This window comes from Pleurodeles waltl, chromosome 2_1 (assembly GCF_031143425.1).
Source record: "Pleurodeles waltl isolate 20211129_DDA chromosome 2_1, aPleWal1.hap1.20221129, whole genome shotgun sequence".
NCBI lineage: Eukaryota > Metazoa > Chordata > Amphibia > Caudata > Salamandridae > Pleurodeles > Pleurodeles waltl.
The window spans coordinates 159,149,642-159,166,493 of record NC_090438.1 but is presented as its reverse complement, the minus strand read 5'-3'; the positions used below and the strand labels follow the sequence as shown (position 1 = coordinate 159,166,493).

Below are 16,852 nucleotides of genomic sequence, written 5' to 3'. Positions count from 1 at the left end.
GCCAAAAGTGGGGGTAACAAGGCTAGAAAGAGGCTACCTTCTCACAATATTCATATCATATTTTTTCACTCAGCAGCATTAGCACTCCTGTAGGTGGATAAAATATGACGCCCATCATGTATGCGTCGGAAAAAATGACGCAACATGCACATATTTTCGGACATCTCGTACAGTAAATGAATATTAATATTCATATCATATTTTTTCACTCAGCAGCATTAGCACTCCTGTAGGTGGATAAAATATGACGCCCATCATGTATGCGTCGGAAAAAATGACGCAACATGCACATATTTTCGGACATCTCGTACAGTAAATAAATATTAATATTCATATCATATTTTTTCACTCAGCAGCATTAGCACTCCTGTAGGTGGATAAAATATGACGCCCATCATGTATGCGTCGGAAAAAATGACGCAACATGCACATATTTTTGGACATCTCGTACAGTAAATAAATATTAATATTCATATCATATTTTTACACTCAGCAGCATGTGCAATATTATGCGTCATAAAAAATGACGCGAAATTATGTATGCGTGAAAATACGACGCAAACCGCGATTAAAAAACGGCGGCCATTTTATGCAGGAAGTGATGTAATAGGATATCCTGTTTGCCAAATCTGTATTGGAAGTTGACTTTCACTTTCACTTTTCAGTCTCAGATTTTTCTAGACTGTGTGGTTCAGTGAAGAGTGTTGTCCTGTGAATGACTGCTTTGTTGTCCTGTGTAGCTTGTCTTTTGTACTTTGTTCAGTCTAATATTGTTGTGTATCATTGTCTCAGTCTGTTAAGTCTAGTTTTGTCCATTCCTGTATTTGTTTGTATTGTCTGTGGGAGTCTGTTGTGGCTAGGGTAGTTATTGGGGTTAGTTGGGCTATTTTCTCCTTTTCTTAACTTCACACCTCTACCTTTCCCCATTTCCTACTTTATTTTTTCTGTTAGTCATCAGTCATAATGTCAGGGAGGCCTCGCCTGTCCAGGATGGGCGAAGATGAATTGGGGGGATTTATCTGGCTAGTGTGCCATTTCCTCCCGCTGATGCTGGAGGCTGGGGGCCGTGTGATACAGGGGTATCACACGGAGGCCCGGAAAATTCGCTGGGAGAAGGTGCGCCATCACATGGTCCGGGTCCATGGGACCATGCGGAATGTCCATCAGTTGAAACACCGCTGGGCCGATCTGATCACGAGGGAACAGGACCTGCTGGACCACCTGGGAGTCAGGATTGGTGGCCCTGTTGGTGAGTAGCAATCAATTACATGGACATGATAGTAATCTGTGTGTGAACATGTGATGAATGTTACCCAATCTGCTAGATAAGGAGCTGCCTATGTGTAATGCTAGGGAAACCTAGGCCCTTGTCAATATATATTGATATCCCCAAATTGGCTACACTTTTTCTCCCTCAAACAGCAGAAACTTAATACATATATCTGTATTTGGCAGGTGTGGCCCATCTCTGCGTGATGCAATGATGCAAATGCTGCCTTACTAATGTTTACATATGTGCCCTAATGTGTACGTGTTGCACAATGTGTATGAAGACCTATGCTAGCAGTCAGATGGCTCAGTTGTTCTACACATACCAGATGGCTGTAGCTGTATGTAATGTAGTGTAGCATTTGTGTCAGACAAGCAACACGTTAATGGCTCTATTTGTACTCTACATGTCATAATGGGCAATGAGTAAGTCATGTCGAAACAACATACCTACATATGTAGACCCCATCGCTCGAAATCTGATTTGAATCCCATGATGATGATATACATGTGTGTTTTATACACGTCATATGAAGTCAGATATGTTTTCCACAGATATGTCACATGTGTGTGTGGTTGCTGTGTGTTGAACATGTCCACATAGGCTGTTTGACTGTGAGTGGTCATGCAGTCCTCATGGAACAAGTGTCTGGATGTCTCTCTGGAATGCACATGCTGAGATGTTTGGATAACAATATTGGCGGGGCATAATTATTGTGAGTAAACTTGGACGACACCTGACTGTCCTGGCCACTGCATGTGTGTAGTAGGGTGTGTAACTGTAGCAGGAGAATCATCCAATGTTAATGTTGAATACAAACTCATCCATGCAGTATGAGCATGTGTGAAAGTGTATCATTACCATGTCATATTCTCACAGTGTCATTGTAACAGAATTATTTTGTCAGTCCACCCAGTCTGAGTACATTCTTCCTGTCATGCTTTACAGGTGGACCAGAGCCTTACACCGTGGGAGAGGTGGCACACTTCGACGACCCCGATACCTACAGTGAGTGTTGCCTGAGTGCTATTTGATATATTTATTTGCCAATGACGCAAAATGGACTACTCTGTGTTCAAGAGAAATCATGATGTGATGCGCTGGCCGTTCATTGCCATTGTCGTGTTAGTGTGATATCAAATTGGACTTAGGTTTCTGTTAAGCAACACCTAGCCATCTCTGAGATTGAGGGGCTGTAGGACATTACAGTTGGGCCGCAATGGGGAATGGGATGAGTTACTTAGAATACACTGGTCAAAGTAAGACTTGGTCGGGGACTTGACATGAACTGAGTCTGCATATCAGACTGACATTCTCCCATATAGCTTAGGCACATGGCTGTGATGAAAAGTGCATCTTCCTAGTTGAGGATGGACTGTGCACACTGTAGGTTGGATCTTCCGGGGGCATGTACTTACACAAGCTGAACTAGGAGTGTGTGTGACTTGAGTGCAATGGCCTATGTGTTCTGTTGAATCATGAGAATGGGTGTTCCACCTCCTCTGTGTGTGTAGTAAAACATGCCTCACTGATAGTATGTCATGTTGGCAAAAGTCATATCATTGTGACATGTGTGGTCCATGGATGTCACAATGTTTGCCTAAGTCCAACGTGTTGCTAGCCATTCATAGGTCTTGTGTGTGAAGGCACATACTTGGTGAACGTTCAATACACTCCTGGGTGTGCATTTCACATGGGATTGGTGGTTGTTCTTCCCACACCACCCTCAACGACTGGGATGTTAATGTGAAACAGGCTACCTTGGACTGTAGCAACCAGTATCTCACACTTACTTGACACCTTTTGTGTCGTGAGTCAGAACCTAGGGCCAGATGTGCCAAACTGTGTACAAGTTGATAAACTCATAATTATTGTGTGTGAGTTGCAAACATCTGTTTCCTATTCCGAAATGTATTAGGTGATCATGAAAATATATGGGAGATTTTATTCCTAATCCTAAATATGAAGGCTTTTTCCAGTCCTATTTGCAACTGACAGTGGTATGCAAGTCCATTTGCAATGGAGTTTGTGGTTGCTAAGTGAGTCGCAGTTATCATCCACTTTAAGTGGATGGTAACCCACTTGCTAGCAGTAAGGGGTCCCCATTGTAACCCATCACCTTTCCGAGTGTACCAAAATAATCCTGTACAAAACAGGCAGTGGTCCTTGGGACCACTGCGGCCCGTATTTATAATTTTTTTGCACCACATTTGCCCAGCTTTTTGACGCCAAAACGGCGCAAACTTACAAATTACAATTGGAATTTGCAAGTTTGCGCGGCTTTTGCGTCAACAAGTGACGCAAATGCGGCGCAACAACAAATATAAATACGGGCCTAAGTGCCTTAAATTATTCAATATTGAAATTGTCGTAATTTATTTCTAAGTGCTGCTCATTTCCCGTTGAGGTAAACGGCCTACACTTGGGGAACATGTTCTGCGTTATTTCCAAGCGGTCACGGACATGGAGGTCTGCTGTTCCCAGCAGGCCTCCATCCCCGTGAGTGCCCATAGTTGCAAAGGTGGAGCAACTTGCAACCCACATCATTGATGTAAATGAGGTGGCTCTTAGCAACCCCATAGCAACTCACAGACGGTGTCAGATACCCCATTCTGCATTGCAGATTGTTCGTCCCATTTCCCATCTTCCTACATCTGGTCCCTAGTGTAGACATTGGGTTATAGCCCATTGGTTCAATCTTAGCACACAACCAATTCCAGATGGCTTAGAGTGAGGAGTGTGATAGTTATCACATATAGTGACATATGTAGTGAAGTAAGTATGCGGAAGAGGTGCAGCCATGATGTACAAAACCGTAGGGATGATTAGGATGAGTAGTGTAGGGTGATGTCATCCATCATGTAGAGACCTGGATATTCTAGGTGTGATATGCCCTTATGTATGCATGCTTCACATGTACTTCCTCTGAGCCCTTCTGTGAACTATGTTGTGACAATTGCTGCAACCTATACATTTCTAGTAATGTACAAATAACCCATTGTGCTATCCCACCCAATGCAAAGCCAAAGGTAAATATCTGCCTTTTCTCTTCACAGCTGCTAACATGAGGGCGGCCGATCGCATCCATTTTGAGCGGCGTGCCATCCGTTACAGGCACATCCTGCAGGTGCAGTCTGGGTATCGGCGGATGGGCCGCAGGTATCACTCCGAAAGGGCCTCCGGGGCGTGGTGGGCCACACCACAGCCTCCAACAAGTGTGCCACCTACAGCCACCAACGACACAGCCACCAGGTCTGGCCCAGTGGTCCCATCTACTTCGGCTGCCATGGACCCGCCGCATGCAGCACGACCTGGACCCAGCCGTGTGCTGGCAGCAGGACAGTCACATGTCCCACCAACAGCTGCCACTAGCTCGACCTCTGCTGGCACACAAACCCTCCCCACAGACCCTCCCGTGGACCCTGCAGCCTTCCAGGCATTGTCCCAGAAAGTGGACAAACTTTTGAGGAAGGTGGACAACCTGACTGATGACATGAACTATGTAAAGACCCGGGTCCGCGACATCAGGCGCACACTAAGGAGTGCAAACGTCTAGTTCGTTTGCCCTCTTAAACTTTTATCCCTCCCCTCTCACCTCTTTCCTTTTTTTCTCCTGTTAGTTGGGCTTTGGGGATTAGTATTAGGATTAGGATAGGTATGTAGCTTAGTTAGTGTTAGGGAAGAGGGTGGGGGGTCCTTGTTATTTTTCTCAAATATTTGTGTGTGGGTGGGTGGGTGGGGGGCAATGTTGGGATTCATGTTTAATAAAACAAAAAAACAAAAAAAATGTAAAACAAAAAAAAAAAAAAAATTATCTGCTTGTTTAGGATAGTGTAGTATGTGTGTAGGTTAGTATGTTTTGTCCTGCATGTGTCCTGTCTCATAATGGTGGGTGGGGGGTTGATGTTTAGATCGTTTCGTTACATGTGTAGAGTAAGTTTAGCTTAGGTTAGATAGGGACAGTTGTGGGTTATTAGTAGTCAGGTTAGATTAGTGTAGGTGTACCTTTCCCTTAGTTGCCTCTTGTAGTACTAGATATAAATAAATATTTTGTTAACCCTTTACTTGATGCGTTAGGTGCTACTTTATCATGGCCTTGACATCCATGTTGCAGAATGATTTAGTGTGACATTTGTGTCCTATGCTCAGCATCCCCTGGGAATGGATGTTTAACATCCCATCTACCCGTGTGCTCACTTGTTAAGTATCCTCAAATTGGGAGACTCCCCATTGGTAGTGTGCATTGTACACCAAGCTTTTGTTATGATATGTGTCCAACTTCACAAAGAGTGCTTCATTACATGTCAATGTGGGTTAATTGTTAGGTCGGACAGCAGTGTGAAGCTCAGGGAGATCTTTGTAGATGAGGAGTTGTTCACACTCATGTATTGCTGCTTTCATTGCTGAGCTACATCATGTGTGTACTGAAGCAGCATGAATTTCCTTCATGGAAGCCTACTCTGTAAGGGAAGTTAATGCAGTGTGATTTGTACACGATTCATTACATTAAGCGGCATCCATTCTTATTTAAGTCTTGCATGGAGCCTACATTTCCCAGACACCATTTGCTCTCTGGAATAGCGATAGATGGTGCATCATTCTGACCAACACAGCATGATTGTGTGTGCTTAGTTCCTTCCTCAGTTATTTCCCTCAGTATGGTAGGGCTATGATGCAATCCTGGCCAATGCACAGATGGATCTGAATATATGACATCAGGACAGTAGTATAGAGATTCAACAGGGTTGCCACACAGCCACTTTGGAGTTAGGTACTGCACAGTTGAAGTGTGAAATGACACAGAGACACAATAGGTGAGCAAGTGCGATTTATTTACAGGTGTTGTAGTGCAAATTGTCCATTCAACATTTTGGCAGAGTCCGTTCTGGGGCATCATTTCTTGGTGAGCCTATAGAAGGTGTCAGTGCAGAGGGACAGGATTACCAAATTGTAGGAGAGAGACATTCACTGGCAATGTGGACAAGTCAAACAGTGGATTGCCAAACAGTCATTGAGTGTAGGTGTTCAGAAACTGGGCTTTGACTAAACGCAGGACCTTGGTCAGAGTAGGCCATGGTGCAGGGACTAGGGCTTCCGGGTACTCCTCCGTGTGAAGGTTATCTGTTCCACGTCTTCTTCTTCTGATGTGTGTGTTGCCTCCTCTGTCCTTGTTGTTGTTGGTTGTGAAGGGGCAACACACACCTCAGTGTTAGAAGACATGGAGGCAGACATCCCGGGGGCTAGTCCCTGTGGACTTAGGAAGGGCAATACTGCAGCAAGGAGGGCCTGCTGGTTTCTCAGAATGGCAGCCACATCCCGATGGTAGGCAGCCAGGTCAGCCCTGAGGGGTTCGATGTTGCATTCGTGCACCCGTTGACTGGCTTGCATTCTTAGTTGTTCCGTCAACTGGATGACAGCTGTGGCGATTTGCTTTTGAGTTTCTACAAGTTCCTGCATGTGCGATGTTAGTGCTTGCATCACAGCTGTCTGATCAGCAGGAGGGATCATGCACGAACGCACCCTCTCAAGGCTGGCTGCCATAGTTTGCATCCCCACCCGCACCTCCTTGGCCAGCTCCCGCTGGACCCCAACGACGGTTCTTTCAAAGCTGGTTCCAGTGTCGTCGGAGTCCTCAGCTGTGTTGGAGCTGGCAGGTATTACATTTGGGGTGGCAGGTGGGTCTACTGGGGTGGCTGCTTCTTCTGGGCTCCTCCTTGGGACTGAAGGTGGGGTTTGGAGGCTTCCTAAGACCATGTTGAGGGTTTGTGGGGAGAGGTTGATGGGGTCGTCATCGATGTCATCAGGGAAATCAGGGTCAGGCATATCGGCAGGAGATCCATGTTCCTCTGCAATGAAACAGGGTACAATTAGTGTGTCTGTGTTGTAACAAGTTTGCAAACAGTTACAGGCGTTTGGATGCCTTATCTTTGGTGTCTGTTTTTTTCTGGGTATCTGCTGTCCTTCATATGGGCATTGTTGTAGGCCTATGGCCCACCTGTGTGTCACATGTGTGATGTGGAGCTACCAGACTTGTCTGCCTAATTGCCGCTAGGTGTTGCTTTGTAACATTTTGTGAATAGGCATCTTTGTGTCCTACTAGTCCCTCCGTGATTAACTATTCTTATGTAGAGACATTTTCGAGGGTGTGTTCTCATTATCCGACCTGAGCTGACTTGCTTACGAGGCAGCAGGATAGCTAATGGTGTGATGGACTGAGTCTGACCCACTTTTAATTGACTCTGTCACCCTGATTCTTTCATTTTGCTCTAGCTAACTAGCATTGGCTCATGTCTCCCACAGCAAAGGAATGATTATACATCCGAGCGCATGACATCTTTGGAACTTTTCAGGGAAGTTGTGGTCACTCAGATCCCAACATCTTCACTCTTTTCCAGTATGAACTCATACACAAAAGTCAAAGACAGTATTTGTTTCATATGATGATCTCTTTGAACAACTGACTTGTCTATATTTAGGTGTGAGCCACAATAACCCAAATACTTCAACATGGTAGACTTGAAATAGTCAGCAGGAGAGTAAGACATTGGTCGAAAGCTATCATGGTGCCTAACAGTTTGTACTCTCCCTCTGCTTGTTCTATTTATAGCACAGCATGTTAAGCTTCTAGCCTGCCTGTCTGAATCACTGGGGAGACTTCATCCGTCATATCTGAGCAATGGCCTGTGATCTGGTTTTGCATCTGCAGCAAGGCAGGCAGCGTCTGGTGTTTCTCTGTTTGGAGACTCCCTCTTGTGTGTCTTGGGACAAGGAAGTGATTTTATAAGTCATAAGTCATGGTGATGAGATAGTTTCCCTACGCAGGAATGGCAAATCAGAACCCCTACCCCATCTATCCGCAAAGTACCAGACTGTATCCTTGACTGGGGCACAGAGTGTATCTGTTCTGGCACACTCCAGTGCAGATGTAGGCAAAACAGTGTGATTGGACTTATTAACAACACCCTAGGACTGGCTATTTGGTATATTTCCTGATAGGAAGGCCAATGAGAAGCATGTAGTGCAAAGTGCTCAGAGGCTCTTAGATGTGAGCATATGCGTAAGAGTACATTCAGGGTAAGGTGCAGAAAGGCCTACAGCCTGAGGCTAATGCGCAAAGTATACATTACACTTGCCAGAATACACATTGACTGACTGTGGGTGTTGTGAGTGCCCTGCCAACACACTTGCCTCTCAGGACCTGCCCCATTCACTTTTGATTCACATTGCATGCAGTGTACATGTTCCGTGCCATTTCCTATGCATGTTCATGTTTGGATGTGGTGTGGATGTAAACATTGTTGATGTTTGAAGATGAAGGTGGGTCATGTGTGTTTGATTGTATAAGCCTGTTTATCGTATGAAGGTCCGATTTGTTTGTCAGACTTTGCAGGTGTGTTGGAGTGACCAGTTGCCTATGTCTCCTCCTCAGGTGTTGTCTGAGCAGTATGACATTAGTGATGTAGCCTTGTTATCCAGGCATGTGAGGGACCCTGACGTATGCAGCATGTGTGTGTGGTTGGTGCTGTGTGGGTCCTATTGCTGTTTACTTTGGCTTATGTATGTGTCAGGTATGGACATTGGGCATTTGAGTGTACTGGTGCGTTTGTATTTTTACACTGACTTGTTGCGGATGTCAATGTCACCCCCTAATTTGTGTATGTATATTCCATGGGGAGTTTGCTGCCATTTGGTACTGTAGCTGCACAGAGATGAGAGGCGTTATTGTAAGGTGTTGTGGCAGTTACATTGCAGTTGTTGCTTTGCCTACTGGGTTACTGATAGGGACCTAGTTGCTGTAGGATAGATTTTACAAAACAAGTGCCTGGATGTGAGTTTGCTGTAGTGGCCTTCCTACCTGTCGCTGCTTTCCCTTGGCTCTATTGTTGTACTTACAGGATGTCCCCATGGGGCTGTACTTGTTGCTGTGTTTGGTGGTGCCCCAGCTTCAGTGTGTGCTAGGCATGCCCCCCTACTGTGCTCCTTTACCCATGCCACTCTATGTATATGCTGACTTACATGCATTGTGTAGTAGGTATTCCCCCCCTGGTTGCAGTTAACATTAGTGCATTATAATTCCCCATGCGACTTACCCTGCATGTGCATTGTGTCTTGGTAGTCTGCACTGTCCTGCCCTTGAATCCCTGTGACGATCTCCTCGGGGATGGCGGCTGCAACCATCTCCTCCATGTGGTCCAGGGCCTCCTGTTGTGCTGGACTCCCACCTCCAGTCTGCATTGCTGCCTTCCTGTTCCTGGCCATTTTCTCTTTGGTCCTGCGTTTACAGTCATGCCAGCGTTTCTTACACTCAGTGACTGTGCGGCGTTCTTCAGCCACACTGTTGATCTTGTCCACTATTTGCTTCCATATGGCCTCTCTCCTACTGAGTGGCAATTTGGATGTTATGAAAAGTTGGTGCTGGTGTTCCGTCACCTCTCTCACCAGGATTTCCTGCTCCTCTTCACTGAAGCGACACTTTCTTTTCTTTTTTTGGTTATCCTGGTTTGTTTGTGGGACCTCTTGGCTGGTTCCTGGTCTGCTGTCATCATCCTGGGCTCTGTTGTGTCCACTGGGATCCATGTTGGCTCTCTGGTAACACTGCAGTTTTCGCGCTAGAATTTGACGCAATTGCGTGAGAAAAACCAGCGCTTTCACGATTGCGCTGTCGTAAATCGGCCCACGGTGATGTGCGTCGCCTTTACGTGGTTTTTCCTTACGACTTGACGCCGCTGTGTGCGTCACAATATCCTGACGCCCACCTGTTGGTTGCGCCGCCGTACGTCAAAGTATAAATTTGACGCCCGCACGGCGCATCCAAATGGCGTTAGACGGCGCAAATTTTTTTGACGCAAAACTGCGTTAGCGCAGTTTTGCGTCAAAAAGTATAAATATGGGCCTATATATCTTAAAAATATTTAAAGTCGTCAAGCACCTCTGTGGCCATACACCAACAGTATGTTGCATGGCAGGAACTTTTATAAGGTCACACAACTCCAAAAGGAAATGTAATACCTTTTCAAATGTAATGTTGAAGGCTTATAAAAAGAGGGTTCCCCCATGCACAAGATTCTCAACATGGCCCACTTCATGCATGCTTAGTTAATCCAGTTCTTGTTTTTACTGCTTTCTGTGGGATGATGCTTTGTTTAATCCTTTACAAAATCAGCAGTACATGTCTGTTAGAAACTGGGTTTCTGGTTGTAGAGGTATGCACCCTGTCCATGCAGGAACCACAGTCCTAGTCAGGGTAAGTCACAAACACACCCTAGGTTAGCATGTGCTCACCCTCAGGTAGCTTGGCCCAGATCATTCAGGCTTAACTTACGAGGCACTGTGTAAAGTATTCGTGCAAAACTTCAAACAATAAAACAGTGAAGACACCACACAAAAAGACACCACATCTGGCTAAAACACTATTGGTTATTTTATGAACAAAAAAAGACCAAGATGACAAAACTCCAATAAGCAGAAGTTTAGATATTCATTTTTTTAAAGAATAAAGATAGTTGTAGTGCTTAGAAGCATAAAAAGCCAACCGGGGCTATCTGGTCATGCTAGATGAGGTCAAATCTAAAATGTCAGGCTGACTGCAAAGGACCACAGGTCAGATGCAGGAACCAGCTTTGGCCCACTGAAAACAGTACCTTGGTTTGCAGTTGCCTAAGTGTTGAGAACAAGATGCAAGAAGCAAAGGTGCAAAGCAAGCAATGCACTGACATTGATCTCACAAATGTAGGCAATGTGTTGGCTCCAAGCTGTGTCAAGAATGGAGGCGATTGGTCGCACAGTCTGCAATACGGTGCTCTTGGTCACCAGCACTGACAGCAATGTGGTGTCCTTGATTCTCACAGCAACGGTGATGTGTCGACATTGATAGAGATGTGCTGGCTCCGACTAGTGCAATGGGGTCAGTGTGAAGGTTCTGACAGTTGCAATACTTTATACCCACTTCCAAGGGCACAGGTCAGATTGGCAACACTTGGCAGAGCAAGACTTGCAGCAAGCAAAGTCCAGATGCTGTATGTGATGAGTTGGAAGTATTTTGCATCCCAGAGACTTCAGAAGAACAAGAGGCAAGTCGGCAAGCCCTTGGAGTCACTGTGGATTCATGTGTGATGGATTCAGTCCTCCTTTAACAGGGCAGAGGGCATCAGGTAGCACAGAAGCACAGCAGAAAATCAGGTTTTCCAGAGAAGCAGCCCAGGTGGCAGTCCTTCTCCTGGCAGATTTCTTCACAGGTTCAGCAGTGTAATGAGTTGGTTGGGTCAGTGGTTGAGTATTTATACCCAGTTATGTCTTTGAAGTGGGAGTAACTTCAATAAAGGGTCTTTGAAGTATACAGAGGTCCTTTTTTCCTGCCCTGGCTCCAGGCTTACTACAGGGAAGAATGCAGCCCTTTGTGTTGGAGCAGGACACTGCCTATTCAGGTTGTGTCAGCTCCTCTCTTCCATCACACCAAAGATGGCCCACCAGGATGTTGATGGCCCATCAGTCACACCTAAACACCCTTTGTGTGTGACGGTCCAGAGGGAATGTACAAAGTCCAACTGTCACCCAGCCCAGACGTCTATTGGAGACAGACTTCAGACACACAGGACAAAGAGCAGGAAAATGCCAGTTTTCTAAAAGTGGCATTTTAAAAATTGTATCAATAAGTCTGGCTTTCACCATTAAAGAGGATTTATTATTACAGGCCCATAGGTACTAAACATAATATATCTACACCTTCCCAATTAGGAATTACAGCTAATTCAATTTCTTAAGAAATCTCCAATGTTAACCCATGAGAGGAGTAAGCCGCAGAGCAGTGAAAAATAAATTTGGGAGTTTTTTACTACCAGGACATGTAAAAACTTTAAACGTATATGTTCTTCCCTTTACGTACATAGCATCCTGCCCTATAGGATACTTAGGGACTACCTTAGGGGTGACATATGTAATAAAAGGGGAGTTTAAGGCTTGTCAAGAGGTTCTAAATGCCAAGTCAACATGGCAGTGCAAACTGCACATATAGGCTCTGCTATGGCAGGTCTGAGACATTTGCAATTCCTACGTGAGTGAGTGGCAGGAGTAGTGCTTCAGGCCCACTAGTAGCATTTAATTTATAGGCCCTGGGCCCATGTAGTACATTTTACTAGGGAGTTATAAGTGAATTAAATATGCCAGTTAGGTATATATCAATCCAATCATGTTTTAGGGAGAGAGCACATGTATTTTAGCACTGGTCAGCATTGGTAAAGTGCTCAGAGTCCTAAAGTCTACAAAAACTATTTCAGCTAAACGTGGAGGGCAAAAGGCAAAAGGTTTGGGCTGACCCTGTAGAGAGGGCCATTTCTAACAATGTCTTAGCAGGCAGAGATAAGCGAGAACTAGGTACATTAGGTACATGTTCATTGCAATCCAGAAGCAAGTGGAAAGCAGGGCATCCTTCCCAGGACATTATCCCACCTAGATATGCCTTTTTAAGTATTGACTAGTTTGCAGCATTGGATGGCCAGAGTCACAATGTTTATAATTATGCATAATGTTAGTCCTGGTATCCTTGGTGTTGTTTCCTCTGCCTTTTGACCTCCTGTTTTTCTGAATTCATTTTTGCTGGCTTTAGGATTCTTGCTGACCAGTGCCAAAGTGCAGATGCTCTGTACTCTAAAAATTGTAACTTAGCCACAATTGGCATATTAAATGTACATGTAAGCCCCTTGTAAAGTGCACTACATGTGCCCCCAGGGCCTGCAAATTCAATGCTACTAGTGGGCTTGCAGCACTGATTGTGCCAGCTACTCAGTAGCCCCTTTAAACATGTATCAGGCCTGCCACTACAGAGCCTGTATGTGAAAATTTAAACTGCCATTTCGATCAGACAAGTGTACCCACTTGCCAGGCCCATAACGTTCTTTTTATTACATGTAAGTCATCCCCAAAGGCAGAATGCAGTGCATTTAAAAGTTGGACATGGAGTTTTAAGTTTAACATGGCCTGGTAGTGAAAAACTATTAAATTATTATATGTGCTTTTCACCACTGCCAGGCCAATGGACAATGTCTCCCATAGGTTAGCATTGGGGTAACCTTGAAGCAGCCTTTAAGTGTAACTTCCAATGTGGAAAAGATAGATAAAGTTTGGTGTCTCTTGACCCAGATTTTAAAATCAGAACTTATGGTGAAGTCAAATTTTAAATTGTAAGTCCGAAAATGCCACTTTTAGAAAGTTGTCATTTTCTTATTTTTACCATTCTGTGTCTCTGTCTCTCTTTGAATACACTTTTGGGGTGGGTGAAAGCTGGGATTTGTGAGTCCCCTCTAGACAGTCACAAACAAAGGGAGCTGGGGTGTGACATTTACATCATGATGGCCCATCACCAGATTAATGGGCCTTCCTGGGCTTGAAGGGAGAGAGGAACTGACACACCTAAATAGGGCTATGCCTGTCCCCACACAAAGAGCTGCAGATCCCCCGGAAAGTGCCTTGAGCCAGAGAAGGAAGGGCAGGGATCTTTTTCACTTCAAAAGCCTCTCTTTGAAGTCCCCCCCACTTCAATGGTCATACATTCTGGACCCGAAAGAAACACCAAATCAGGATCTGGGAACATCAGTGTAGTGCTTCATCCAAGGTACTTTTCAGCAGGCCCTGTCTGGGTCCTTTAACCAGACTTCCCTCCATTGCGGCTGTCCTGAACTTTGGATTTATCCCAGTCTACCACGACTGCAAGTTTTGGGTCTTATTTTACTCAGAAAAATATTCTCTATTTTTCTAAACTTGTGTGGAGTCTTTTGGGGGTGTTTTCACTGTTTTACTGTAATTTACGTGTTGCACAAACAGGTGATGGAGTTACTGATGAGGAGGAATACCCAGGCACAGCGTCACTGAAACTCCGCCTTTTCATAGGAGACAAGGGGAGGCAGTCCTTGGATCAGAGGACTCCAGCCTTTTCCGTAACAAGAGCTTCTTATGTTCAATGGACATTATCCCAAACTATTTATATTATTAGTGTTGTAATAGTGACCACATCAGACAAGATTACATTAGTAATCATCCTATGCAAGATCAGCATTGATCAACAGATCAGCAGTGATCACCTCACTGCATCAGGCAGGGTCACCAGCAGTAATGTAAAAAAGGCTTTGTCAATTTAAAATGCATTTACATAGGTAATACATAACAACTCCTGCTGCTATGCTTGTAGCACCAACATAATATTAGTTAGAAATCTCCCCATTGCCACATGATTTATCACGCAAGCGCCATCTCTTCTCTTACACACATTTTTGTCTGAATACATAATTTTCAGTTTTGGTATAAATATGTTAACTCAGCCAAGAAAAAGTTTCTTGCTTTATTAGGATGGGCTGCACAAAAAAAGCTACTCACAAGTCATTGGAGGAGCCTGCCCTAGTGGGAGACTCCACCGCAGCTGAAACTGGTTACTCCTTATGCAGGTGAGGTCATTGTGGAGGAGACCTCAAACACAATTGTGCATAGGGTAGGTGCTGCAGAGATGTCACTACTGATTTTTAACAGATTACTACAAGTCAATAGTAATGTCATTTTCTTATTACCAAATACTTTTGAATGAGTGGGTGTGGCTGAATGAGTGGGTGTAGCTACTTATAGCTTACTGATGAATTTCAAGAATAATCACTTCAAAAGCAAACCACACATTGTTAACAGATTCTGGCTATTTACGTACATTTAAAGAAAAAAAAACTCCTATGCAACATAAAGACCTTTACGGCGATGGGGTTGCTTGCACATAGTCTAACCACTAGTAGTGTCTCTAATGGCATTCTAACCCATAGTTTTTCACCCACTGTGCCACAATAGACAGAGGCTCGCCATACGCAAATCAGTACTGACCCTTCTCCTCATGGAAGCAGTCAGTCCCAAACTGCCAGGTTGTAATCAGTCTAGGGTTGCTTGTGTTCCTTGCTAGAGGAAGCTTTGCCTGGAACTGGGTTGAGCTGTGCCACAGGATCCAAACTATACTTCACAGAGAGCAAGGGAGCGCTCTGTGTACACATCCTTGGTTACTTAGGGCTTGATACCAACCTCACATAAGGTGATATGAGTTATACTTGCAAATAGTCTAAAGCACTGACAGCCACTCTGGTTAACATTCCAAACCGCCCCCCCCCCCCAGCCAGCCACTCTAGCTGAACCTCAAAATGGGTATCTTTAGTTTTCCAAGGTGACATGCTTCTAATCGTTTCAATCTACATTTTTTATAAGTTTGCGATTTCAAAATGATTTAAAAATAATGTTTGTTTTAAAATAACCAAAATTAGCATACAATTAAAGGGCAGCTGCTCTTATGTACAAATTACTCTCCTACTTTTGCATTTGCCCGAGATAAACATTTGCAAAAATATCATTTGTATCAATTGTGCACGGTTAGGGTACATTTTTCACTGCTTGTCTTGTCCTGTTCCAGATCTTATATCCATGTATTATTATTCTTATAAAAAATAATAATATTTTGCCTGTACACCTTCCCTTTAAGAACTCCAATGTGCTTTGCAAAACCTTTTGCCAATATTGAAGAAGTGCATTATAAAAAGTGTGAGAGCTGGGAACCCATCAAAGATGAAGCAGTGCGCCATAAATGAAGAGTGAAAACAGTGCCGCTCCGGGTAGAACAATATCTTCGAAAATTGCTCAGACAATTAGTCTTGAGAAAGCCATCCATTTGTCTTCTTTCCTTTCCAGCGCCAAGAGGCACGAATTGCAGCCACTGATGTGTGACTTCCCCGTCCTTGTCACTCATGGGTGAAGCTACCATTCATCTGTCAAGCCGTGTGTTCTGTCCTTTACCAAGTGACACCCGCACGACTTGAAAAAAGACTTCAAAATGTCCAGGCCAAATGCAGCTCTGCTAATATGAGAACTATTGAAGTAGCACTGCGCCCTCGTGCCCTGATCCTAGCCCTCCCGCTGTCCCATATCCTCGTATCTTAGTCAAGATGGCCCAGTCAATCTTCAAGATTTCCCGCGGGAGCAAACAGGGTGAAGTAGGAAAATTGATAAAACCTGCCTGGTCTGAAATGAACAAGCACACAGGGTGCACTTAGCTTTTTAAAAGCATTTTTAGGTCTGGCGCGGGAGTGAGAAGCAGGCGTCGGTTCCAGGAGGGCATGTCCTGTGCGTTGCCTGCAGGTCAACCACAAGGTTGGAACCTCAATCAAATTTCAGTAGAAGAGGCAATTGAAGAGAAGACACACACCGTTCTTGCAATGCTACTCGCCTATCGTGTGATGCACTGAATAGGAGGGCTGTTGGAAGCATGGGACGGGAGCACAGAATTAAGGGTTGGGAAATAAAGCCATGTTTTGATGATGGCATAGTCAAAAACTTCATAGTGATTGGCTCCAGAGCCGGCTCAGAAATCGCAGCCTAGCTGGAGTCAGGAAGAGGCGTCACGCGTGCTTTCAGCGTATCAAGAGTATTCATTGCCAGCAATATATTTATATCATATTTGACTACATCAGGACATTTATAAACATATTGAAATTGATTACAGTCACATGTCTGGCAAGGAGCAGGGATACTGGAAGTCCCGCTCCCACCGGTAGGCTACCACTTGAACATCAA

The 16,852-nt window shown here is 44.6% G+C and overlaps 1 protein-coding gene across 2 annotated transcripts in view; it reads right to left on the bottom strand.

Moving 5' to 3' along the window:
• Nucleotides 1-16,852, bottom strand: part of TENM1 (teneurin transmembrane protein 1) — a 1,758,425-nt gene that overhangs the window by 138,919 nt on the left and 1,602,654 nt on the right. The window lies entirely within an intron of this gene.